Source organism: Carassius auratus, chromosome 1, assembly GCF_003368295.1.
Source record: "Carassius auratus strain Wakin chromosome 1, ASM336829v1, whole genome shotgun sequence".
Taxonomy (NCBI): Eukaryota; Metazoa; Chordata; class Actinopteri; order Cypriniformes; family Cyprinidae; genus Carassius; species Carassius auratus.
In genome coordinates, this window is record NC_039243.1 from 8024896 (window position 1) to 8051433 (window position 26538).

The following is a 26538-nucleotide window of genomic DNA, read 5'->3' on the forward strand; positions in this document are numbered from 1 at the left end:
CCCAAATTTAAGATTTATGTAATTTTATTACATGACAAATTCCCATTTATATTTTTTTCATAACTTTGATGAAAACCAATCACATAAACTTTAAATAACATAATCTTGTCTGTTTTATAACTCTTACAGAAGATCTTATTGAGAATGAACTAAGGTTTAGATGTTGATTTATTGTTTCATTTGAAGTAACCATGTTAGAGATCAGTGTCTGCTTTAGTTGGGCTCTTGACCCTTGACTTCTGTCTTAGTCTTTTCTCTGGCTGTTATAACCATGTGTTTCTAAAACACATTTGTTGTAGCTCAAAAGCCCAGAAGAATTAAGTGTTAACCTGAACCTAGGTGTAGGTTGTTATACTTTATATTGGTGATGATAATCATCAATTATTGAACTGTATAGAGTCCAATCTCTGATGAAATATGTGTTGTGTAATTTGGTTGATTAAAGTAAAAGTAATTCTAAGAGCCAGTGCTTCTGTGATAATCAGTTAATACAAAGACTTTTCAAACAGTTTGGTCTTCTACGGTGTCAAACACAGACATCTATAATCAGATTATGAACCTCAACAATGGTGACCATAAAAAAAGAAAAAAAATGCTGCAGAGCATGCTGGAAGCCATGGATGAGTTTTGTTCTACAATAGTACCCAGCATGCATTGCAGCATGTTTTTTTCGTCACCATTGTAGAGGTTCATATTCTGATTATTGATGTCTGTGTTTGACCAGTTACTGGCATAGACGAAAAATTATTGTGTACAAAATGTTTGGAAAGTCACTTGTATATTAACTGATTCTCACAGAACCACTGGCTCTTAGTATCATTTTTACTAGAACCACTTCTACTAATTACACAACACCTACTTCATCAGAGATTAGAAAGAATAATCATCATCACCAATATAACATATAAAAACCTACACCTAGATACAGGTTAACACTTATTTCTTCTGGGCTTTTGAGTTACAACAAATATGTTTTAGAAACACACTGTTATAACAGCCAGAGAAAAGACTAAGAGAGAAATCAAGGGTCAAGAGCCCAACTAAAGCAAACACTGATCTCTAACATGGTTACTTCAAATGAAACAATAAATCAACATCTAAACCTCAGTTCATTCTCAATAAGATCTTCTGTAGACGTCTGACAGAAATAAAGTCAGTCTGGTTATTAATAAGTGGAGCTGGTGATGCTGTTTGTGGGGTTGTTTAATCAGATCTTGAGAGATTTCATGTATTTTATTTCAGTTGATTTCATCTAAGTCTGTGTCTGAAGTCAGTTGTAGTAGTTCTTGTGTTTCTCTTTTCTTCAGTGATTCTGTTTGTTAACAGCAGCTGTTCATCACTAATTCTCAATCAGCACTTAGTTAATCACTTAATTAATCACATAGTTTTACACTTAATTACTTAAATGCAAAGTTTTAAAACTTACATGGTTTAAATCAAGGCAATCTATTTACTCAAACGGTTTGAGTTAAGTTTACTTGTCGGGTTTTACAGTGTAATAAGAGTTATAAAACAAATATAAAAACAAATGTTTTTCATCAAAGTTATGAAAAAATATAAATGGGAATTTGTCATGTAATAAAATTACATAAATCTTAAATTTGGGCTGAAATATTTCTGTGAGTGTTTAATAATACTACTAATAATAATTATAATTATACTAATAATAATAATTATTATTATTATTATTATTATTTATATATTATTATTATACATATAATAGCTATATATTGTATTTATTGAACATAATATATTTTTTCTCATACAATAAATTGTTTTATTGTAGTTTTATTTATATTTTGGCCTGATTTGCATGACTTAATGTCCTTATATCTACTGTAACCATGAAAAGATTTTGGAGTATAATTTTTTTCATGGAGTATTGTATTTCATATTATAAATAATTTATTTGTGCAGCCAATTTTTTTGTATTGTTTATTTATTTTTATTTTTTTACAACCTGTTACTCATAAGATCGCAGCAATAGCAAACAGAGAACATGACAGTTGAGCACCTGTTAACTGTCACTCATGTTTTTGAAGATAGACTTGAATGTGCATGATACAAACCTAAATTTTTATAATTCTTGACTGAAAACATTTTGTAACATGATTTTGATTTTAAAATGGGTTTGGAAGGATGAATTTTGAGATTTTATGTATTCAATTGATATATAACTTCTGATGATTTCTAAAAAGTGATAGAGAAAAAGGCAACGAGGAAGTCTTATTTTTAAACAAAGGTCAAAGCTCCTTTTGTAATGTAGATTTCTGAGGGTGCACTCTTGTCATAAATTCATCTATTACTTTTCCTACATAATGTTTAACAAAAAAGATTGGTAAAATATATATTTGGGAGTCTTAGACCTTTCCAACGAATGAACAGGAAAATAAGTTAAAAAGTTGTTCTTTTACATGGTTAATCAGCTGAGACCTTTCTGTAAATATATCACTTCATAATAATGTATGATTAAACAGAGAAAACTAACATCGAAAACATGTTTTGACTAACATTTAAAACTTGTTTTGTCCCTTGCAAAAGTAGCATTTTGTTCTTCATACCCATTCACAGAGGTGCACATCTGCCTACAGTACCTGCAGAGTTCAGGGGCATGTTCAAGTTCAAAACGGTGCACAACGTTTTGCTTCGGTTTCCGTGTTGAACGTCATGTTTCCTGGAAACGGCGTGCACCGGTGTGCAAAGGGGTTTGAGATGCGTTTTCTCTTGTTTGGTGGGTGTGTCAGAACTGCAGTCCTATCAGCAGCAACATGTATATAAAGCACGCGGTATTAAAGTGAACTTGCACAATGGCTTCAAGGAAAATAATGTACAAATGTGTTCATTGCAGCTCGGTATACGCAACAACTGAGGATATAAGAAGACATGTTTGTCGTAAGTTTTATTGTAAAAATATAGGATATCAACATAATGATGTAGTTGTTTATATTTTTAACTTCATTGCAAGTGTATGACATTTGGTATAGAAATAAACAATGGTAATTAAGTGCTTTTCCTAAAAATGAGAAAGAAAATACAGGGTATTAAAACCGTATGAACTACAAATAAAGTCAGTATGTGAGGCTAAATAGATGGCTCTGAAAATTCTTCACAAAGAACACAAAGAATGGCCTTCTCAGCTGCCATAGTTTGCGTCATCAGAACAGTGTGTTCAACGCATCACCGTTTCTGTTTAAAAAACGTTGTGCAACGTTTTGTCGGAACGCAGCCCAGTTCTGACCCTGATTAAACAATATCAGATGTTTCTGATGATATTAATGAGCTGCTTCAGTTGTGTTTGATCAGAGTTGGAGCTGAACCATGCAGGAAGGTAGATCTCCAGGAACAGGACTCTGTAGCCCTGCGCTATCATTTAATAGATTGAGAGGGTGGGGACCACTTTGAAATGGTGATATTAATTTGTTTCCTTACAGGTGAATGAGAATTCATTATATCCAATGGACAAAGAGCCAATAGTCTTTTGCTGCCCGTCTTGATTGGTGGACTAGTGTATAGGGATGTTACAGTTATGGAGGCCCTGTGTTCAAGATTGAGTCCCAAGGCCACTGCTTCCCAATCCTGGTCCTGAACCTGAAGTATCCCCAACTCTGCACATTTTGTATGTCTCCTTTATAAAACACACCTGATTCAAATAATCTCATTAGTAGGGACCTGAAATGGTTGTGTCAGATGAGAACAATATCCAAAATGTTTACTGTTGAGGGGTTTTCCAGGACCAGGTTTGGGACACTGGCCTGAAGCAATTATCTACTCTGGCTAGGATCAGGTTAGATCAGGCTGACACAAAGAATGTCATCAAACTTCTAATCCTTAGTTAAAAAGAGACTATGTTAATGTTGAAATCATATGTCATTTAAATTAAAATTTTGTAGCAAGCTAAAATAAACTAAAGGGATAAACTTCATTTTAAAAGCCTCTAAACTTTGATTTAAAGGTTTTAATAAGGCTTAATGAATAGATGACTTCAGAAGCAAGTTAATAATTATTTTACTTGTTTTCTTAATAGATCCTCATTCTTCTGACCCCTGCTACAACTACACTGTGCTGGACAATCCATGGAGAGCCTCTAACAGACAATCTTATGACCGCATGTGTGACACTATCACCTGGAGAGGCTGGTATCGTCTCTTCCTTCGTGGCCTGAATGTTAAAATCTCAGACACTTGTGTTGCTCAGTATCGCTGTGGCACTAATTACCCACTGTGGATTCGTGGTGGACACCCAACAATTAAGGATGGAGTCGTCACTCGAGATGTCTGTGGTAACGATGGCAGTTACTGCTGCTATTATGGCTCTTACCCCATTAAAGTCAAAGCTTGTCCAGGAAATTATTATGTGTATGAGCTGGTTAGTCCAACTGTCTGCAGTTCAGCATACTGTGCAGGTGATTATATTTACATGAGCCATTTGTACACATTCATCGGATTTGTGTTTCTGCTTAACCACTATTCATCTAAACTTTCAGATGTTAGCAGCATTAACACCAGCTCTTCAGCAGTCATACCAGCGACTCTCTTAACTGGTAATGTAACACACTGAGTCTCTGTTTAATTATTTTCTGACCTAATGAATGTGATGTATGCTTGTGTCAGTAAGTTCAAAGTAGTTGTCAGTTGTTTTAACAGCTTGGTAGTTTAAGAAACTATCAAAACAACCCAAAATGTGATTTTTATTATTTAAAAACAATCTTGACTTCAGCTGTTTCTCTTCTGTGTGCGTGTGAGCATCAGCTGCTGGTGACATGAACAGTCGAGTCCATCTGATTCCATTACCTGAAAACACTCATGTATTTACTCTCTTCAGTGCCCAAAACATACAAAATTGATTTGATATATTATATTCCCTTTACTGCATAAATACAATCATAAATATATTTGGAACAAGTAAAGCTATGAGATTATAAAATTAAATCTTTCTTACCACACGAAGATATAATTATTTTTAGAAACAATATTATTTACAGCCACATGTTCTTTATTCATTTTAAAATGTTTTCATAACAGATTATTATTCTGCTGACCCCTGTTACAACTACACTGTGCTGGACGATCAGTGGAGAGCCATAAATAATACATATTCCTCCTCCTACTGTGACCAGTCTGTCACCTGGAGCGGCTGGTATCGACTCTTCATTAACGGTGTGAGCGCTCACATCCCAGACACATGTGTTGCTCAGTATAGCTGTGGCACTGATATCACACTGTGGATTCGTGGTGGACACCCAACAGTTGAGGATGGAGTCGTCACTCGAGATGTCTGTGGTAACTGGGTCAGTTACTGCTGTTATTACGGGTCTTACCCCATTAAAGTCAAAGCTTGTCCAGGAAATTATTACGTCTATGAGCTGGTTAGCCCAACTGTCTGCAGTTCAGCCTACTGTGCAGGTGATTATATTTCCATGAGCTCTTTCTACATGTTCATGATATTTGTGTCACTGTTTAATCACTATTCATCTAAACTTTCAGATGTTAGCAGCATTAACACCAGCTCTAGAGCCGTCACAGCAGTGACCGTCTCCACTGGTAATGTAACACACTGTCTCTCTATTGACTTACTTTCTGATCCGTAACAGTTCAGCAGCAGTTTATGCTGATATCAGGAACAGACATACAGTATGAATAATGCCATCATAACTATATAAATACAACCATTAATTACTTTTAACTCATGTGGAATTGTAAATGAATGAAGCTATAGATTGTTAAATGAAATATTTCAGAATCTAAATGTTTAGAGTAGTAGCTTAGCATACCGTGCTATCTATTTGTGAAACAATAAACTTAACTGAGGAACTTAAAGTTCAGCCGTTGTATAGTATAGCAGGCAACAGTGGTGTTAATACGCATTGTAGGGTCTTGAGGCAGCCTCGTTTTAGAAATAATAAATGCCAAATTATGAAAAACATTACACCACACAAAATGGTCAGTTTTATATGCAGGGTTCGTACAAGGTGCTTAAAGTGCCTGAAGTACTTGAATTTGACTTAAGTCCTGGAAAACCCTTGAAAACAGACATATTTTTGAGGAGGTACTCGAAAAGCAATTTTTAAAGGGCAGTATATATGAAATTAGTGTTGTTATTTCTTCTAGTTAAAACAATCTTTTATGCAAAATTAACAATGCAAAGCATTTGATATTAATACAGAGCCGTTTCTCCTGGCTTTTAGCAGAGCACGAGATCTTGCAATATTACTCCTTGAGGTAAAAAGCAGTCTTGCAATGTTAGTATAAATTTGAGTTTGGGGTAAAACCTTTAAGAGGGCTTGCATTATATTGTTCGTTCTTTTATTGCATGTGCTGTTCGTTTGGGTTTAATTTGGGAATGCATAAAAAGTCTGGCATCTTTTGTATTGTGCTGTTAACATTTATCACAGCAACCTGGTCAACAAACTCTTCCTCTGCGTTTGCTGTTAGTTTGTGTTGCTTAACATTTATCTGGGAAAACAGTGCGTGTTATCTCAGTAGATTTATAACCTAAATCATTTATAAACCTATGCCAACACAGGAGAATACGTCAAAATATTCCTAAGTATGTGATTTGTTGTACATTGCTCTGAGTTTGCAGGTGGCCAAATATTAAAATTATATTGATTTAAACGTCCTTAAATCACGCTTTAAAGTGAAACATTGTCAGGCCGTTGGCACTCTCTGCAGATAATATACAGATAATATACTTTATTTAGTTATGTTCATATTTTATGTAGGTGCATTACATCTAGGCCTATTTTATCAGTGTTCAATAATAGTTTTGATACTTTATTTGATACACTATTTGTCTAAGAAATATCAGTTTACTCCATTTTCAATAATCTGTAGATTACTTGATTACCAAAATAATCATTAGCCCTAGATTAAACTATTTCAAAACACAACTGCATTGCTTTGATTTGTGTTTAAAAGACAAATGTTTTGTCATTTTTCTTTTTAAATCTAAAATAGCATTAGAATAATGTCTTGTTCTAGTGAACCAAATATCTGTATATTGTCTCCTCTCATGAGCTAAGTGTATTCTCACAAACCATAGTGTTGATAAGCTGTGATATAGCTCCTAATTTCCCAAGTGTATTATACAGCTTTCATTCTCCAGGTCAATCATATATTCATTTTTTTATTCATATATCATTTTGTTTTATTAGTTGATTATAATTTAAAAGATAATAATAATATTGTTTGATAATTGAGATCTCTGATATTAGTCCTTGAAAACCAAAAAAGTCCTAGAATTTTATTTAGCAATTTCTGTAAGAACTCTGATTATTATTCTGAAAAGAGAAACCCTCGGTGACGTATGTGTAACAGCCTTTAAATGAGACATGTAGCCTTTTTTTTTTTTTTTTTTTTTTTTTTTTTTTTTTTTTTTTGAGCAGACTATTAAAAGCTAGAGAGCAGGATATTTCGGAGACATTTGGGTGCACACCAGTAAGAAACCACATAGAAATTAACCCATAATGACAGTTTTATGAACTCCTTAATGAATTCCTCTTTCATTGTCTATTGCACAGACTCAGCTAGTGTTTTTTTTATCTGCTTAAAGGAGTCAGAAGTGCAAGATTGATGCCATAAGGGGATAACTATATTTTGCAAACACTGTAAATCAGGCATTTAAAGGGGTCATGAGAAACCATTTGCCTTTATCTTCTGGCATATAAGAAGTCTTCATATCATTAAATCTTCTTGCAAGTTTTAAAGGTTAAGATATTTTCCCCATAATAAACAAGCATTTATTTAATCATGCTCCAAATACAGCTTTTTGTGGATCCTATGGGGTGAGGTGACATCACATAGCACCAGTCATTTGCATATTACTGCCTCCAGCGCGAGACCTACTTTGTTGCTGCATGTCACCAGGGGCTGGTGATGAGTTTGCTAAGTGGGTGTATTCTGGCCAAACTGTTTACCAATCAAGCTTCGCAATCGGCAAAGCAAACTGTGGTACACTCCATTACCAACACGCGATGGGTAACTAGCAAAGCACAATGTTCCTCCGTGTTTTCCAGCACTATATCATGGAAAGAACGAGGTCTGAGAAGTAGAAGGCAGGGCAACAGTTAAAACATTTCAAAGTTAAAGTTCAGTTAAAGGGGGTATTTTCTTGACGTCATCAAACCAAAGTCACAGTAAGAGCATCAAGTGGTGTATCATTACTGAACCCTGATATGAATCAGTCTTTGAAAGAGCCATTATTATAGACAATTCAGTGACCAATTATTAAAGACAGACACTTGAATTTATTCCTGAATGAATCAGCATGTTGAACAAACAGATTGAATAAAAGACTTCTTTATTAACATTTTACTTTCATGAGTTTCATAAAGTAGGCCTATCATTTCATTTTGTTATTACATATTTCTTTGTTAAAAATGTTGTATTAAACCCTAATCTCATTTCATTATACAGTTGTGATTGCTGTGTAAAGGCATGTACAGCCGTCTGATCAGCATTAAACTGTAAATACATCTAAAGCAGCTTCAGACGCAGCTTCTATCTCTGACGGATTTATTAATACTGATTTAATTGGTAACAGCCTATTGTCATATTATATGTATTATAATTTAACATTAAGGATGACAAACATATTTAGGCCTAATATGACATTCGGTTTATTTCTAGTAAGTGAGTGCAGGTTTGAAGTAAAATTCATGAGATTAACGAATAATTCATTTTTCGGGTTTCAATGTTAAATTAAAAAATGATTGGGATGAAACCCTGATTTTATGCTGATTCATCACAAAGACAACAGTCTTCTTCAGGCTATTCATTTATTTTATGAGAATTAAGAATAAAATAAATCTGCTGGCAGAATTTGGAAGAATATAACTCATATATTGTACAAAAATCTGCAATTATCTTAAAGTAATTAGTTATTTTCCTATCAAAAAACACATACAAAGCAACAAGCAAAAACACTGCTCAGACTTACACAGCATTAGTAAGATGGTGATTGGTGCTCTTATAAAACCTGTCATGAAATATGAAGAAAAGGAAAAACATTAAAAAAACAAATGAAAATTTTTGTATTTCTAGGTCTATATAATCTTAAAACAGTATCTTGAAATAGTAATTTAAAGTTTGTGATAACTGTATTCATTATGTTAATTTAATAAAAGAGTGATGCAACCTTTACATATCTTTACAAGAAATTTAAATACATACTTTTGTTATGGGAAGAAGTCATTGTTGATTTTGACAGTCCAATGTATTTCCTTTTATCCACAAATGAGTTCAAAGGATGAGTTTCCTTTACAGATACAGAATAAACAAATAAGCAAGGGTATTTACACATGACTTATTATATTTATTTATATTTACATGTTACACAAGTTAAAATAGGTGCAGGTTTTCAACATTTATTGTCTAAGCATAAAACAATAAAGGATGAAATGCTCTCAAAATCTTTAAGACCTAAGGCCCATTTCAGAAAGGAGGTTCAGTAAAAACTCTGTTAACCCTGAAATGAGGGAAACTCTGGCTTTTCCATATCAGAATGGAAAGTATGTCTAACCTGAGAAAGCAGGTTAAGTTAAGCAGAGGTGGAGAGTCCAGGGGTCAGAAAGTAAAAGTCCTGCCATATGTTTATTCCACCCATGAACCCAGCAGCTGATTTCACCAGAGGAGGAATCAAGTCATTGCTTTCAAGTCACAAACAAGTCTCAAGTTAAATCCCAAGTCCTCAAAGAGTTAAAGTCAATGAGATAATTAAGTGACTAATTAAATGATAATTCTGCATTAGTGATGAACACCTGCTGTTAACAATCAACTTCACTGAAGAAAAGAGAAACACAAGAACTACAATTGACTTTAAGCACAGCCTTGGATGAAATCAACTGGAAGAAAAAAAAAAAGAAAAAAAAAACACTTTGTCACCATAATTGTGGTGATTCCACCATCATGGAGATCAGTGTTTGCTTTAGTTGGGCTCTTGACCCTTTTAATAATTCAAAGTAATTTGCTTTTAAAAACTTGCGGTTGTGTTACGTAGTAAACATTAACACATTGCTGAATTAAAAGCTTGAAGTAGAAAATTTAATTGCCCTTTTTTTCACCTAAAACATTTTAATTAACTTCATGAAGGTGTCTCTCTTTGGTTTGTTAAATTATGTTCAGCAATTACTGAACTACAAAAAAAGTCATATTAAACAAATATTATTGTAATGCTTAAATATTGGGGGAAAAAAAATGTACAGGCTCCGAATTTTAGACATGAGCACTTATCATATGATCCTCAACAGTGGTTACAATAATTATTCATGCTACAGTGCATAATCAGAGTTTTTACTATGGTGTTACCCAGCATGCACTTCAGCTTGAAGCGTTTTGTTGATTGTCACCATTGTTAAGATTCATATGCTGGGTCATGATGTCTGTGCGTCTTATTAGGAAAAGATTTCAAAAATGTATATTTATTACATACATTAGGAAATGTATTCATTATAGTGATTAAACCAACGGTTCCACAAGGTAGGTTATTTAAAATCTGAACATTTGTTAATAATAAATACATAAAATTGTTTTGGAAATAAACAGGCTGATGCCTAATAATTACTTCATCATGTAAAACCAGATAGTAACGGTTTTCTGCACAGCACTGATCGCACTGTTTTATAACAGCACATGTACTTTTACAGAGAAATATCTAACATAAGAAACCAAAGGTCAAGAGCCCAACTGAAGCAAACACTGATCTCCATGATGGTGGCATAATTTTAACCAATAAAACATCAGCATCTGATCCTCTGTAACGCACAATAACAGCAGGTGTTCATCACCAATGCACAATCATCATTTAATTAGTCTCTTAATTATCTCATTGACTTTAACTCTTTGAGGACTTGGGATTTGAGTTGAGACTAGTTTGTGACTTGGAAGGAATGACTTGTTTCCTCCTCTGGTGAAATCCGCTGCTGAGTTCATGGGTGGAGCAAAAATGTGGCAGGACTTTTACTTTCTGACCCCTGGACTCTCCACCTCTGAAGTTAAGCCTATTTCTGAAAGACAACCAGTTACTATTGTAACTTACATTGTGAACCTAACCTGGTTGGGATCAGGTTTTCTTCGTTAAACCCAGAATCTCTTCCCCTTTTTTAAAACGTAAGAGATGTTTAAATACCGTTCATTTTTAAGGGGGTCGTATGATGTTATTTCAAGTTTTCCTTTCTCTTTGGAGTGTTACAAGCTCTTGGTGCATAAAAAAGATTTGTAAAGTTTCAAAGACTAAAGTCTCAAAACCAAAGAGATATTCTTAATAAAAGACCTCGTTTAAACACACCCCACATGTCTAAGTCACTGTGTGGGAATATTTGTATAACGCTGCCCAAATGTTCACGCAAAGAAAGAAGGCGTTACTTTGATTCTCTCTGTTGCCACTGGCGCCATGTTGTGGAGACGCTGTTTCATTGTGAAAATGACACTACTTTGTTTGGTCTTCCAAAAGGACACAACTAGAAATCAGTGGTTAAGTTGTATTTACAACACTGTTCCAAGGGCCCGTTTCACAAAGGAGGTTAAGTGAAAACTCTGAGTATGTTAACCCTGAAATGAGGGAAACTCTTGGTTTTCTGTTTCAGAAGAGACTGCAAGTACTCCTCGCTGCAGACTGTAGCGCGGTGACGTCACATATGTACATCACGTATGTACGTCAGGTGTGTTTACCGCGCATGCGCAGTAACGTATATATATTTACCATCCATGTTCATTCAATTCCATTCGTTAATTTGCATGCGGCAGTTCAACAAAGTAGGTTGAAAATAAACAGGCTGATGCCTAATAACCACTTTATCATGTAAAGCCAGCTAATAACAGTTTTCAACACTGATTGCACTGCTTTATAACAGCACATGTACTTTTACAGAGAAATATCTAACCCAGAGAAGCCAAGGGTCATGAGCCCAACTGAAGCAAACACTGATCTCCATGATGGTGACATCATTTTAACCAATCATCAACATCTGATCCTCTGTAACGCACAATAATGGCAGGTGTTAATCACTAATGCACAATCATCATTTAATTAGTCTCTTAATTATCTCATTGACTTTAACTATTTGATGACTTGGGATTTGACTTGAGACTAGTTTGTGACTTGAAAGGAATGACTTGGCTTCTCCTCTGGTGAAATCAGCTGCTGAGTTCATGGGTGGAGCAAAAATATGGCAGGACTTTTACTTTCTGACCCCTGGACTTTACACCTCTGTCTGTAATATATCTGCTTGTTTTACACTCGTTGGCCACCAGGTGGTATTGTGAGCAAATTAAGTTTCCAGAAATTAACCCTTTTGTGAACCACTTGGCTGAAAAGCTTAAAGCTTCATGAGGCTTCATCTCCCCATCACTTATGATGGCTTTTTATAGTTGCGGTGTACGCGCTTAACTCAGAGTCAGTCAATAAACAGTTGATTAAACCAACTCATTTCAGCTGTTCTGTTACCGAAAAGACAGAGTTTCCTATCTCAGGGTAAGTCAACTCAGAGTTCAAGTTTAGACTCAGAGTTGGTTGAACCTCCTTAGTGAAACAGGCCCCTGAACTGCTCAACCCAAATATTTAGACGCATTCAGTGCATTTTATGTAGGACTGTTTCCTGATCCTGGGAGAGAAGACTACACTGTAAAACCCGATAAGTAAACTTTACTCAAACCGTTTGAGTAAACAGATTGCCTTGATTTAAACCCTGTAAGTTTTAAAACTTTGCATTTAAGTAATTAAGTGATTAACTAAGTGCTGATTGTTCATTAGTGATGAACAGCTGCTGTTAACAAACAGAATCACTGAAGAAAAGAGAAACACAAGAACTACTACAACTGACTTCAGACACAGCCTTAGATGAAATCAACTGAAATAAAATACATGAAATCTTCAAGATCTGATTAAACAACCCACAAACAGCATCACCAGCTCCACTTATTAATAACCAGACTGACTTTATTTCTGTCAGACGTCTACAGAAGATCTTATTGAGAATGAACTAAGGTTTAGATGTTGATTTATTGTTTCATTTGAAGTAACCATGTTACAGATCAGTGTTTGCTTTAGTTGGGCTCTTGACCCTTGACTTTTGTTTTGGTTCATTTTTTCTTTGGGTGTTATAACCGTGTGTTTTTGAAACACGTTGAATAATTACACAACCCATATTTTATCAGAGTTTAGACTTTGAACAGTTTCATAATTAATGGATGATTAACACCACCAATATACAGTAAAACAATCAACACCTAGGTACAGGTTAGGTATAATATGTTATCCTGATGGCACTGGAATTTTCTTTGGAAAAAGCAGCTTTTGTGTGTGTTTGTGAAAACATGTTTCATAAACACATGGTTACAACAACCAGAGAAAAAATTAATTAAGGCAAAAGTCAAGGGTCAAGAGCCCAACTAAAGCAAACACTGATCTGTAACATGGTTACTTCAAATGAAACAATAAATCAACATCTAAACCTTAGTTCATTCTCAATAAGATCTTCTGTAGACGTCTGACAGAAATAAAGTCAGTCTGGTTATTAATAAGTGGAGCTGGTGATGCTGTTTGTGGGGTTGTTTAAACAGATCTTGAGAGATTTCATGTATTTTATTTCAGTTGATTTCATCTAAGGCTGTGTCTGAAGTCAGTTGTAGTAGTTCTTGTGTTTCTCTTTTCTTCAGTGATTCTGTTTGTTAACAGCAGCTGTTCATCACTAATTCTCAATAAGCACTTAGTTAATCAATTAATTACTTAATTGCAATGTATAGCTTCTTTTCTGAACACAACTGAATTAAGTAAAGAGTACTTATAACTGTTAGTTTTAAAACTTAAATGGTTTAAGGCAATCGGTTTCCTCAAATGGTTTGAGTAAACCTAATTTGTCAGGTTTTTAAGGATATCTGTTTACTCAAACGGTTTGAGTTAAGTTACTTGTCGGGTTTTAAAGTGTACAATGATGGCTGTTCTGACTCCAGTACATTTACATATGTAAAGGATTAGGCACTGATGATTCAAATGCGAGTTCTGAGAAGTCTAGAGCAGCGGTTCTCAATTTCAGTCCTTGCACCCCCTTGTTCTGCTCTGTTTATTGTACACTGTAAAACCCACACCGTAAAACCCAACAAGTAACTTAACTCAAACCGTTTGAGTAAACAGATATCCTTAAAAACAAATTTGGTTTACTCAAACCGTTTGAGGCAATGATTGCCTTAAACCATTTAAGTTTTAAAACGAATAGTTGCGAGTACTCTGAACTTAATTCAGTTCACTGAAAGAAGATGTACATTGCAATTAAATAATTAAGTGATTAATTGAGTGATAATTGAGCATTAGTGATGAACAGCTCCTGTTAACAAACAGAATCACTGAAGAAAAGAGTTGTGTAAAATGACATGACAGACATAAATTATTGGACTGTTCAGAGTTTAATCTCTAATTAAATAGGTGTTGTGTAATTAGTTGGATTGCTGCAATGCATGCTGGGTACTAAGAAAGGTGTGTGTGCACAAACTGTTTGGAAAGTCCTTTATATTAACTGATTATCACAGAACCACTGGCTCTTAGAATAATTTTTTTACTATAATCAGTCCAACTAATTACGCATATTTCATCAGACTCCGAAACAGTTCAAAAATTGATGATTGTCATTACCAATATACAGGATAACAAACAACACCTGATGATTTTTTCTCTGGGCTTTTGAGTTATAACTATCAGAGCACCCCTCGCCTTTCAGACCGATGAGCTTTGTAAAAAACACACACATTTCAGAAAGGTGGGGCATAGAGGAGAAACAAAAATGTACAGTATGTGGAAAATAATGTGTTTTTTTAAATCTTAAACTACATAAAGAAATTTCATTACACGAAATACACAAAATAATGTTATTTTTGGCAACATCATATAACCCCTTTAAATACCATTAATTTTGCCATTAATTCACGCTGTGTAAACAAAAACATACACAATAAATTTAGTGAATATTTTGGCACCAAGGTGAATTGCAGTTTACATAAAACAAGAAAAATAATATTGATGCAAATGGAAACAAGATTGTTTTTCTTACCTCATTGGAAGATAATTAGCAAAATAAGAAAAATACACTTAGAGTACTAAATACAATATGTCATTTTTATTATGTAGAAAATGCATCTTGATTTAAGAATGTTATTTTGACTGAAAACAAGACTAAAAAATAAATAAAAAATACTAAGTAAGAAAAAAATATTTTGCAGTGCTGGTAGATTCATTCATTGCACATATTTTCATTCTGCAAACACTGAAAGTGACGAAAACGTCATGTCCTTTTTTACTGAATCCTGTAGATAGGCATCATTAATTCGTAGGGAGTTACATTTGCATCGGGAGAGGATTATTTAGATTTTTTGCAATATCTGCATGCATTTATTTGAACGATACACACATAAACAGAAAAAAAAACACATGATCACCAACAACACATTATCACACATCAACACATGATCTAACATCTACACATTATCACACATCAACACATGATCACACATCTACACGATTACACATCAACACATGAACACACACGAAAACATGAACGCACATAAACAAAAATAAACACATGATCACACATCAACATGTGAACACATCAACACATGCTCTAGTTTGATTTACAGAGACTGATGAGGATCAATATGAGCAGAAAGAGAATCTTACCTGATATAAGATGATTTTCAGTGGTGCTCACTGACAAAACAAACTAAAAATATTTCTGTGCTGAGATGCATGTTGTTATTTTATCTGTTCATCATCCTGATAAGGAAGTATGTGTCCACTGCTTCCTTCTCAAATTCAAATACAATTATATACATACAAATTTGCATATCCAGTTTCTTGTCAGTGCATTTCTGGAGATCTTCCACACAGTGTTGTGTAATTGTGTAAATATGTGTAATTTCCAATATCATGTTATTGCCAGTTTACACCCAGTAACTTCAAGTGGACTGTGAAGTGTGAAGTGTTTATATTCAGATTAAATTACCAAATTGAAAATACCATAGCCATTAATCCAAAGTGAAAGATTTTTCTGTCATAATTTTCTTTTTCATTACATTTGCCATCTATTCAGGTCTTTTTTTCGGGTGCTGTTGCCATGATAAATCATAAATTTCGGAGCTCCATCGATCAAGGCTTTTCACAGTCATGGTGTAAACTCAAAGTCAACCTGCTCAGAGTTGATTTAACTAACTCAATTTAGCTGTAAAACTCAGTATGTCCCATCTCTGTGTAAGTCAACCCAGAATTGGTTGAACCTTTTTATTGAAATGGGCCCCAGGAGTTTTTTTTATGTGTAATGTTTACTTGAAAATATTTAAGTATTACTATTTTGAGTTTTTGAGGAAACTCATGAACCATAATGGAGTTTGTTATAATAAACAGGTAAAACACAATTTTAATTCTACTGTCTCTGGAGGTTTATTGGTGTATTTATAGATAGAATCAAGTCTGACCTCATTATTGAGGTGTATCCTCCTGTAGATTAGGAAGATGAACGTTCCCTGCTGGGAGTTCAAGATGAGGAAGAGAATCTTCAGCACCTTACTGCCATTATGTTTAACTGAAAAGTATAGAAGAATAATTAATCACCTTGTATTCTTTTTTTAGTTGAATAAAAGTCATGTGAAACAAGAAATGTATTTACTATATGATGCAAACAGGACCTGAAAATAATCCAGATGAAGCCTTTATCTATTTTAATTCAGCATGTGTTTACAGAAGAAAAAAAAAATACATTTGTCAGAAATACTATTTCAGGTATTGACTGTTGAAATATTACATATGTAATCTTGTGCATGACGCTGATACAGACAGTGTCAAGGCTGTATTTATTTTTTACATCTGATAGCAGATATGTCCCAAAATCCCCCGGCTGCTTTTTTCCCCTTTCTAATCAAATTAACCTGAAACGCAAACAAGCAACTCACTTTTTTCCGCTATAGCCTACTGGTACCAGCAGACACAGCTCGTCGGTAAGGGCAGAGCCCCACCAAAATATTCACCAAAAACATAGGCCTCTATATAAACAGAATAAATAATAAACTGTAAATGTGTTCAGTATTCTGCAACAAATACTTTTGGGATATTCTCTACAATTTTAAGTATAAAGTGTGCAAGATATAATAAAATTAATAGAAGCTTCCGCAAGCACATAACATATTAAGTGGTGCAGTCATGCCCATAGACATATAAAATACTTGATGCAGTTTTATCTCACTCCAGACCAAGGTGATATCAGTCAGCATCAGCCATGTGTCTGCATCAGATCAGTAACTAACTGGCATGTCTGTTTTTCCTATATGCAGTAGTGTGTTAAATCAGTGAAAGTGTTAATACTAAAGTTACACACGTAAAAGGCAAATCAAGTTAAGTCACCTTTATTTATATAGAGCTTAAAAAAATACATTGTGTCAAGGCAACTGAACAACTTCATTATGAAAACAGTGTGTCAATAATGCAAAATGACAGTTAAAGGCAGTTCATCATTGAATTAAGTGATGTGATCGCTGTTCAGTTTAAATAGTATAAACATATAGAATGGAGAAAAAAAACTGTGGGAAAACCCAGGCTTAGTTTGAGGAACCAGTTCTCCTCTAACCAGAGAAAACCAGCAGTTTGATTCCCCAGGGCCCAACTGAAGCAAACACTGATCATTGCCACAGATTTCGCTTACATTTCGCTGTTTTTCGTTTGGGGTTTTGACACAAACCTCTTGTGGGGGCGGGGTTAACGTGATCTACTCTGATTGGATAGTGAGCTTTTGATGGACAGGTGCTCTCTGACCGGGAAGTACAGATGCCACTCAGTGGCGCAAATATTTGAAAGCTCTCGTGATTGTGATTTGTATTACTAAATATGTAAATAATATTTGACCTTCGATCATCTCAGTCTGTAAAGTAGAGCTCTTGTCCTTCAAGGCAGCCTGAAGTAAGCTTGTGTTACTGAATGACAATAATAACCCGCAACAAACTGTTGCACACTGTAACATGATAAACTTGTATCAATGTTATTGTTTACTTCAGTAACACAAGCTTACTTCAAGCTGCCTTGAAGACAAACAGATGAGGAAGATGACACCGCTCTGTGTCTCTGTCTCCTGAAAGCTCATCTTAATTGAGATGACTGAAGGTCAGATATTATTTCTATATTTAGTAACACAAGGCATGACATATTGCATACAAATCACCATGGGAGCTTTTTTTTTCTATTTTTATTAATGCAGAGAACAAAAACATAAAAAGGAGTAAACATACATCACATAAAATTCACCACCACAAAAAAAAAAACAAAAAACAAAAAAAAAACCCACAAAGAATAAAAAGAGGGCCAAAATCTAAACAAAATTAAACAAGGAGATCAAAGGCAGAGCAAATCTAACAGTCCTCATAGCTTTCTTATTAGACACTGAGATGTACTGAGAAGGCTGGCAAAATCTTACAGTTGACAAGCACACCAATATCATCCCAAAGTTTTTGAGTTTAGTGACATGACCAAAATAAGTGTACAGTTTCTTCAGAACTCGAACAAAAAGAGCATGTAAGATCAATGTCTTTGGTCTTTTTAAAACATGTTTTAATGCATTATGTTATGTGTTTTCCTTTTAGTCTAATGGTTTTCCATGGGAGGAAAATGCTTAACACGTAATTAAACATATTGCATTCTTATTCTGGACTCATCTGTCTGTCAGTGAATATAATGCTTTATTATTAATTTTGTTTACTGAGTTTGGTCTTTTAAAAACACTGTTTTAATGCATTAAGCCACATTAAACGTAGAATGTCCCGAATCATTCCAGCTGATTGAAAAGAATCAGCTCAATTGTCACAAAATGGATATCGGAGAAGATCCCAATTTAATATAAATAGATGATACTTTATAAAGTTTATCTCAATATTTGACAGTGGCTGTGAGACTGCACTAAAATAAGAGCACAATTATCATGAAATTGTGTTCATTACTATAGCAATGGTTTACAGGTTTGTCCTTTCAGAATCATCACTGACCGATAGAAATAAAAGTTTATCGATTTCTTCACTTTCAAACAACGAGGAGCAGCATATTTTCCTGAAATAAAGGGGAGAAAAAGTCTATGTTTTGCAATGTAGTAAAGAAAATTGAAAGTTTCATAAAAATTGAATTGGCAGACACATTAGACTTTTGCAGTGTCATTTATCATCTGCATGACGGATAATTATATGTAACAATAATTGTCTTGTCATGCTGTATAAATTAAAACAGTAATGATACACCCCTTTTATTTTCCTTTCTCATACTCTGATGATCTGAAATAATCATATTTTCTAAAATTATTTAATTCATAATTCATTCTTCTATCTGAAGACCTGATCGTCTTACTGTGGAAAATCAACCCAATTAATTTACTATATTCGTATGTTAGCCTAAAGATCAGCTTAAATTAACAAAACAATTATTTCACGGACATGGCGAGTTACAGGCTAATGTTTTTTTTTTTTTTTTTTCGTTACTATAGCAATATAATCTAATAGACATTATACGTTTAATGTGGCTTAATGCATTAAAACAGTGTTTTTAAAAGGCCAAACTCAGTAAACAAATTAATAATAAAGCATTATATGACAGGCAGATGAGTCCAGAATAAGAATGCAATGTGTTTAATTACGTATTAAGCATTTTTTCTCCCATAGAAAACCATTAGACTAAAAGGAAAACGCGTAAGCGTAGCTAATGCATTAAAACGTGTTTTAAAAAGACCAAACTCAGTAAACATTTTTAATAACACATTTTATTTAGAGACAAGCAGGTTATGGGTGAAAATTAAACGCTTTGTGTTCATATTCTGTGCTCATCTCTGCTTGTCTGTGAAGAAGAATGCTTTATTAATAATTAGTTTACTGAGTTTAGTCTTTTTAAAACACTGTTTTAATGCATAAAGCCACGTACTTTCACATTAAGCGTGCTTTTAGAATGTCCCAATTATTCATTTGTGAATTGATCTGGTCTCTTGATTCAATAAATCAGACATAGTGAGTCAAGTTAACAATAAAAAAACTGCATTATAGTAAAGGCTTTGTAAAACTGTACAGCGTTTTAACTTTTTAAACAGTATTCTCCATCCTACACCAACTACGCAAACATTTCCTATCATGTATGTTTATGAAAGACGATTGAACCACTCAGAGTAGGTGTGGGTGTAGCCCCGCCCCAGGTGCAGCCCCGCCTCGATCTACATGCTGCAGCCGGGTGTACTCCAGTAGCCCAGAGTGCAGTCTGGACGATGGGGCGGGGCGACACCTCAGCGGTTATTGGTTTATGATTAAGATGAGCTTATTGGTGTACAGATGAGTGACGATTTTACAGCTTATTGGTATAGAGAATTATGACGCTGTGAGCAGGATTGGAATGCGGAAGTAGACACTCAGATGAATAAACTTTTAATATAAATGAAAAACCGAATATAAAAGTTGTGTTCTTGCATTTATTTTTGCGTTTCCACAACATCCCGTATAAATACAAGGAGTTTTGGATTACGACGAACAGAATAGAAATAAATGTTCTACTCCCTCAATGGCTGTAGACGCTACCTCGGCATTACTCGCTGGTTTGAAAATGACACAGCAATATTATGCGAAGTATGGTTATGTAGATAGTCATGGAGTACCTTGGTTTATATATTAAAATTATATATACACAAACACACACACACACACACACATATATATATATATATATATATATATATATGTGTGTGTGTGTGTGTGTGTGTGTGTGTGTGTGTGTGTGTGTGTGTGTGTGTGTGTAACAAATTGTCACGTCTCTGAACGTCACCAATAATATACTGAACATCCCCTTAGCCCCCACGAAAATTTGCCATGGTTCTGCTTCAAAAGATATAGTTAAACTATGGTGTTTTTATAATTACAGCACATGGTAATTAATATGCCAACAAATATTTTTACTACAATAAATCCATGGTTACATTTTGCAAGGAAGAAAATTAAGAATTCATTATGAGCAATGCATAGCAAATGATGTTACCATCAAATATGAGAAACCTTAAAGAATGATAGACTGATGTAAATGACTGAAACCTGTTGTCATGAACGTGTTTGCCATAGCTTTTTTATTAAAACATTATACACTGCAAAGTTGACCTTTAAATGACATAAATTAATACATCAAAACCAGTTGATCTCAGTACATTCTCTATTTCCCTTCAATGAACTTAACACACAAATGTGTTTCATGCCGCAAAAAAAAAAAAAAAAAAAAAAAACAGTCCTTGGTACAAAATCCTGTGTAAACAAAAGCCCAGAAGATCACCACGCCAGTCTCTTCCCTGTACCCTGGTGGGTTAAACTTGAAAAAGGCTCTGCACTGCAAGCATTCCCCGATGCTGTACATCCATCTGAACTCGTTCCGGTCAGGAGACAGGAGGACAATTCTTCCAGTTGGCCACAACTTACAGTGTAAAGACAAAATACAGGAAAGATAATAATAAAAAAAGTTTAACAGCCTTGTACTACAAAATTCAATTGGAGAATGAGCATTAAAGAGGGGGAAATCTTGCTGTCTAGCCAGGCAAACTGTGCCGCTTTCCGAAAAACTTCTTGAGTGAGCACATCCCTAAACCATCTGCAAACCAGAGAAAGTGTCAAATATGCAGAGTCAACGCTGACAAAATAACTTCCCTGAGGATTTCCAGGGAAAGCTGTTGAATCAAAAACATACATAGGTTTATTTATACATGTAAATAAAAGTTATTAAACATTATATAAACACTGAATACAGACAACCTTGCTTTAAAACTCTCATTAAAAACTCTATAGATTGTTGTCACAACTGCATACTCATTCTTTTATAATACCACTAATAAAATGTGAATATATACAGTACTGTGCAGAAGTATTAGGCATGTTAGTATTTTCTCATTGAAAAAAAATTGTTTTAAGCCGATTATTTATATCTTTTGCTGTAGTGTGTCAGTAGGATATATTGGTTTTCATTTCCACACATTTAATTTGCAATTAATTGTAATAATCCAGTGAGATATTTGTATATATTTGTGTGCATGATCCACATGAAGATCTTTTACATTGAATATAAATATTTCTGTCTTATATGGTGAACAAATCCACATTAGATTGCAAACACAAGTTATTTAAAACACTCACTGCTGTCTGAAAATGAATTAAGCTGAAATGTTTTTAAATGTCTTTGATGCTGATGTTAACTGATAGCTATATATGAAATAATCCACGGTGCTGACCAATATAGCACTTGTACATAATACCAATTTCATATCTGAACAACTATGTAGCTGTAATAACTAAAATACCTCTGCATGTACACACACATGTAATTATTAGTTCTTAATGAATGTATGTGCACAAATAACCTGCTTTGCTGGACTCTGCCTGAAGACATGGTGAATGGTGAAGTTCCTCCCCTCAGAGGTTGAGCTCTAAAAGAACAAATGTCAAGAGGTAGGTATATTGCTAGATATAGTACAGAGTAATGTTTCATGTAGCAACATTCAAACAGCTACATACATTTGCGGAGTAAAGCTGTCCAGGAGAACAGAACACCACCACATCCTGATCATGTCATCCTGAAAAATAATAATAATATACACACAATAATCATGCATGTCTGTTCAAATAACTTGACAAATGTAATGGCACACCTCTGTAAAATACCTAAGAACTAAAGCCATGTACAGAGTGTACTGTTACAATCCACAAAGAACAATAAAAGAGCAATTTATAACAATTATTAACAATAATTATTCAAATTGAACGTACCATGGATAAATAAATGATCGAACATTGCATTTAATATTATAAGATATTTACACAACCACTTTTACTCACCTCAAGCAATCAACGGAATAGCGTTATTACTCTGCTGCTGTAGTTGCCACCGTTCTGTTTGTGTCAACGCAAACTGCCCCCTGCTGGCTCGGAGGAAAATGTCAAAGGCGGGGAAAACAAATATGGGCGGGGCGACACGTGTCGCTCCGCCTCGAAGTGTCGCCCCGCCCCATCATCCAGACTGCACTCTGGGGTTACTCGGTGTACTTGCTCAGTTGTAGGAGTGATTAAAACCACTTGCTTTTGTGAGCCTAGATTTATAGATTTGTTTGCTAAACAAAAACAAAGTGGTGTAGAACATGTTTTCACTTGCAGTAAATTGCAGTGAAATAAGAAGTAACACTGAATTCAGTTCTCTTTTCTTCTGTAAACCCTTTAACCATCTCCCACATTCTTAAACAGCCCTTGAATTTATCACACCTCAGGACACATAAAGTATATCATAGATTTAGATGACTTTAAAATCAAGGTTTTTCAATGTTTCAAATGGAACATGTACAGTATTGCAAATAGCGAATGAAGACAAAATTGCAAAAAATGCATTGCTTGATAGTAACATTAATATATTTAAATATTTAAGCATTTAAAGAGGACCTCATCTGATAAGACTGTACGTCGTGAACTTCATCCAACTAGACTGACTACACAGACACATTATTGTCAGATATTTTTTATTTGACAGTAATCTATTCATCTTATGAGGAAACTAACATATTTCATCAGTCCTTCCTGCTGAAATTCAAATTCTTATTCAAAGTTAGAAAACTCACCATGATGCAGGGGCATCATACATTTCCCGGTGGCCTGATGGTCATTCTGGCCTGCCGGGTGCCGCTGTGCAGTCGATCAGGCTGACGTGCAATAGGCTGGTTTACAACAGCGAATTAATTCAATTCAATTCAATTCAAGTTTATTTGTATAGCGCTTTTTACAAAATAAATCGTTACAAAGCAACTTTACAGAAAATTATGTTTCTACAATATTTAGTAGTAGCTAGTAGTTTGTGCACATTTGACAGGATTTTAGAAAAAATAATAATAATAATACAAGATGTAGTCAGCTAGACGATGAACTATCAATATTATTAATTAAGTTATTATATGATTCAGTCACATTTAGCAATAATTGTTAGTTCTGTTTGTTGATTCAAGGTTAGCATCATCTGGGGTCCTCTGAGGGTCAGCATCATCTCTTCTCAGGTGTTCTGGATCCAGACTGGAGCTTGTTTAAATCCTAGTTACCACGGGATGTAAATCCCGTGGCGAAACATAGAAACAAAATACAGACATCATTAGCATAGCTGCTGATCCAACAAAGTAAAATTAGTTTAACCCAAGCTAATGAATAAAAATGCAACTTTGAACAGATGCAACTACACTCACAATTAAAAAGATACATTATTTGAATGCTTGGCGAAAGAGATGTGTTTTTAATCTAGATTTAAACAGAGAGAGTGTGTCTGAACCCCAAACATTATCAGGAAGGCTATTCCAGAGTTTGGGAGCCAAATGTGAGAAAGCTCTACCTCCTTTAGTGGACTTTGCTATCCTAGGAACGACCAAAAGTCCAGCGTTTTGTGACCTTAGGGTGCGTGATGGGTTGTAACGTGGTAGAAGGCTAGTTAGGTACGCTGGAGCTAAACCATTTAGGGACCTATAGGTAAGTAATGATAATTTGTAACTGATACGGAACTTAATAGGTAGCCAGTGCAGAGACTGTAAAATTGGGGTAATATGATCATATTTTCTTGACCTCATAAGGTCTCGAGCTGCTGCATTTTGGACTACCTGTAGCTTGTTTATTGAAGAAGCAGGACAACCACCTAGAAGTGCATTACAATAGTCCAGTCTAGAGGTCATGAATGCATGAACTAGCTTTTCTGCATCAGAAACAGATAACATGTTTCGTAGCTTGGCAATGTTTCTAAGATGGAAGAATGCAGTTTTTGTAACATTGGAAATATGATTTTCAAAAGACAAGTTGCTGTCTAATATAACACCCAGATTTCTGACTGTAGAGGAAGTAACAGTACATCCGTCTAGTTGCAGATTGTAATCTACAAGATTCTGTGTAGTGTTTTTTGGTCCAATAATTAGTATCTCTGTCTTATCCGAATTTAATGGGAGAAAATTGTGTGTCATCCAATCTTTTACATTTTTAACACACTCTGTTAACTTAGATAATTGGGAAGTTTCATCTGGTCTCGTTGAGATATATAGCTGAGTATCATCAGCATAACAGTGGAAGCTAATTCCGTATTTTCTAATAATATTACCAAGGGGCAACATATATATTGAAAATAGAAGGGGACCTAGGACGGATCCTTGTGGCACTCCATATTTTACTGATGATAAATGAGATGACTCCCCATTTAAGTAAACAAAATGGTAACGATCGGACAGGTAGGATCTAAACCATCTTAGAGCCTGCCCTTGAATACCTGTATAGTTTTGTAATCGATCTATGAGTATGTCATGATCTATGGTGTCGAACGCAGCACTAAGATCAAGTAAGACTAGAAATGAGATGCAGCCTTGGTCTGACGCAAGGAGCAGGTCATTTGTAATTTTAACAAGTGCAGTTTCTGTGCTATGGTGGGGCCTAAAACCTGACTGAAATTCTTCATACATATAATTTTTATGCAGGAAGGTGCTCAATTGAGCAGACACAACTTTCTCTAAAATTTTAGACATAAATGGAAGATTTGAGATAGGCCTATAATTTGCCAGTACACTAGGATCTAGTTTTGGTTTCTTAATAAGAGGCTTGATAACCGCCAGCTTGAATGGTTTTGGGACGTGTCCTAAAGTTGTATGATATTGAGAAGCGTTTCTTCTGCTACAGGTAACAGCTCTTTCAGTAATTTTGAGGGTACAGGATCTGATAAACATGTTGTTGGTTTAGATACAGTGATAAGTTTATTTAGCTCTTCCTGTCCTATGGTTGTAAAGCACCGCAGTTTATCTTTGGGTGTGATGGATGAAACTGAAGTGTTAGACGCTGTAGAATCTACATTCGCTATTGTATTTCTAATGTTATCTATTTTATCAGTGAAGAAATTCATAAAGTCATTACTATTTAACGTTGGTGGAATATTTGAATCAGGTGGCATCTGGTAATTTGTTAACTTAGCCACTGTGCTAAATAAAAACTTAATTGATTTATTGTATTAATTGACAGTCTTATGAATCTACCCAGCAGGCACAGAATGTAGACTCCAACGTCAGTTAGACGTTGGATTTTGGTTGAAAATGAAAATTGGGTTGATGTCTTAATCCAACGACTGTTTGACGTCAAGCTCCAACGTTGGGCAGATGCTGAATTTTGGCTGGAATAAACACCCCCACAAAAAAATCATAAAAAACGTTGAAATGCATGGCAGTACACATATTATCAGCTTCACTTATTACTAACCAGTTTGACTTTATTTCTGTCAGACGTCTACAGAAGTTATTTTTGAGAATTTACAGAGATTTAGATGTTGATGTTTTATTTGAAAATGTTTGATCACCATTATTGTGATCAGTGTTTGCTTTAGTTGGGTAGTTTGACTCTTGGCTTGAGTCAAACTAAGTTTGTGGTTCTTGTAATGGTGTTTACCAAAACACATAATTTGGTATAAAAGGGGCCATGAACAAATATAAGGTGATCATGAAGAAAAATTATCGAGGATATTTTTTCTTGT

At 34.6% G+C, this 26538-nt stretch overlaps 1 protein-coding gene and 1 long non-coding RNA gene across 2 annotated transcripts in view; one reads left to right on the plus strand and one right to left on the minus strand.

Moving 5' to 3' along the window:
- Nucleotides 1-26538, minus strand: part of LOC113049479 (uncharacterized threonine-rich GPI-anchored glycoprotein PJ4664.02-like) — a 212785-nt gene that overhangs the window by 119136 nt on the left and 67111 nt on the right. The window lies entirely within an intron of this gene.
- Nucleotides 4362-5091, plus strand: LOC113053511 (uncharacterized). Its single transcript, XR_003277240.1, has 3 exons — nt 4362-4402; nt 4484-4540; nt 5022-5091. It is a non-coding gene; the product is annotated as an uncharacterized LOC113053511 (long non-coding RNA).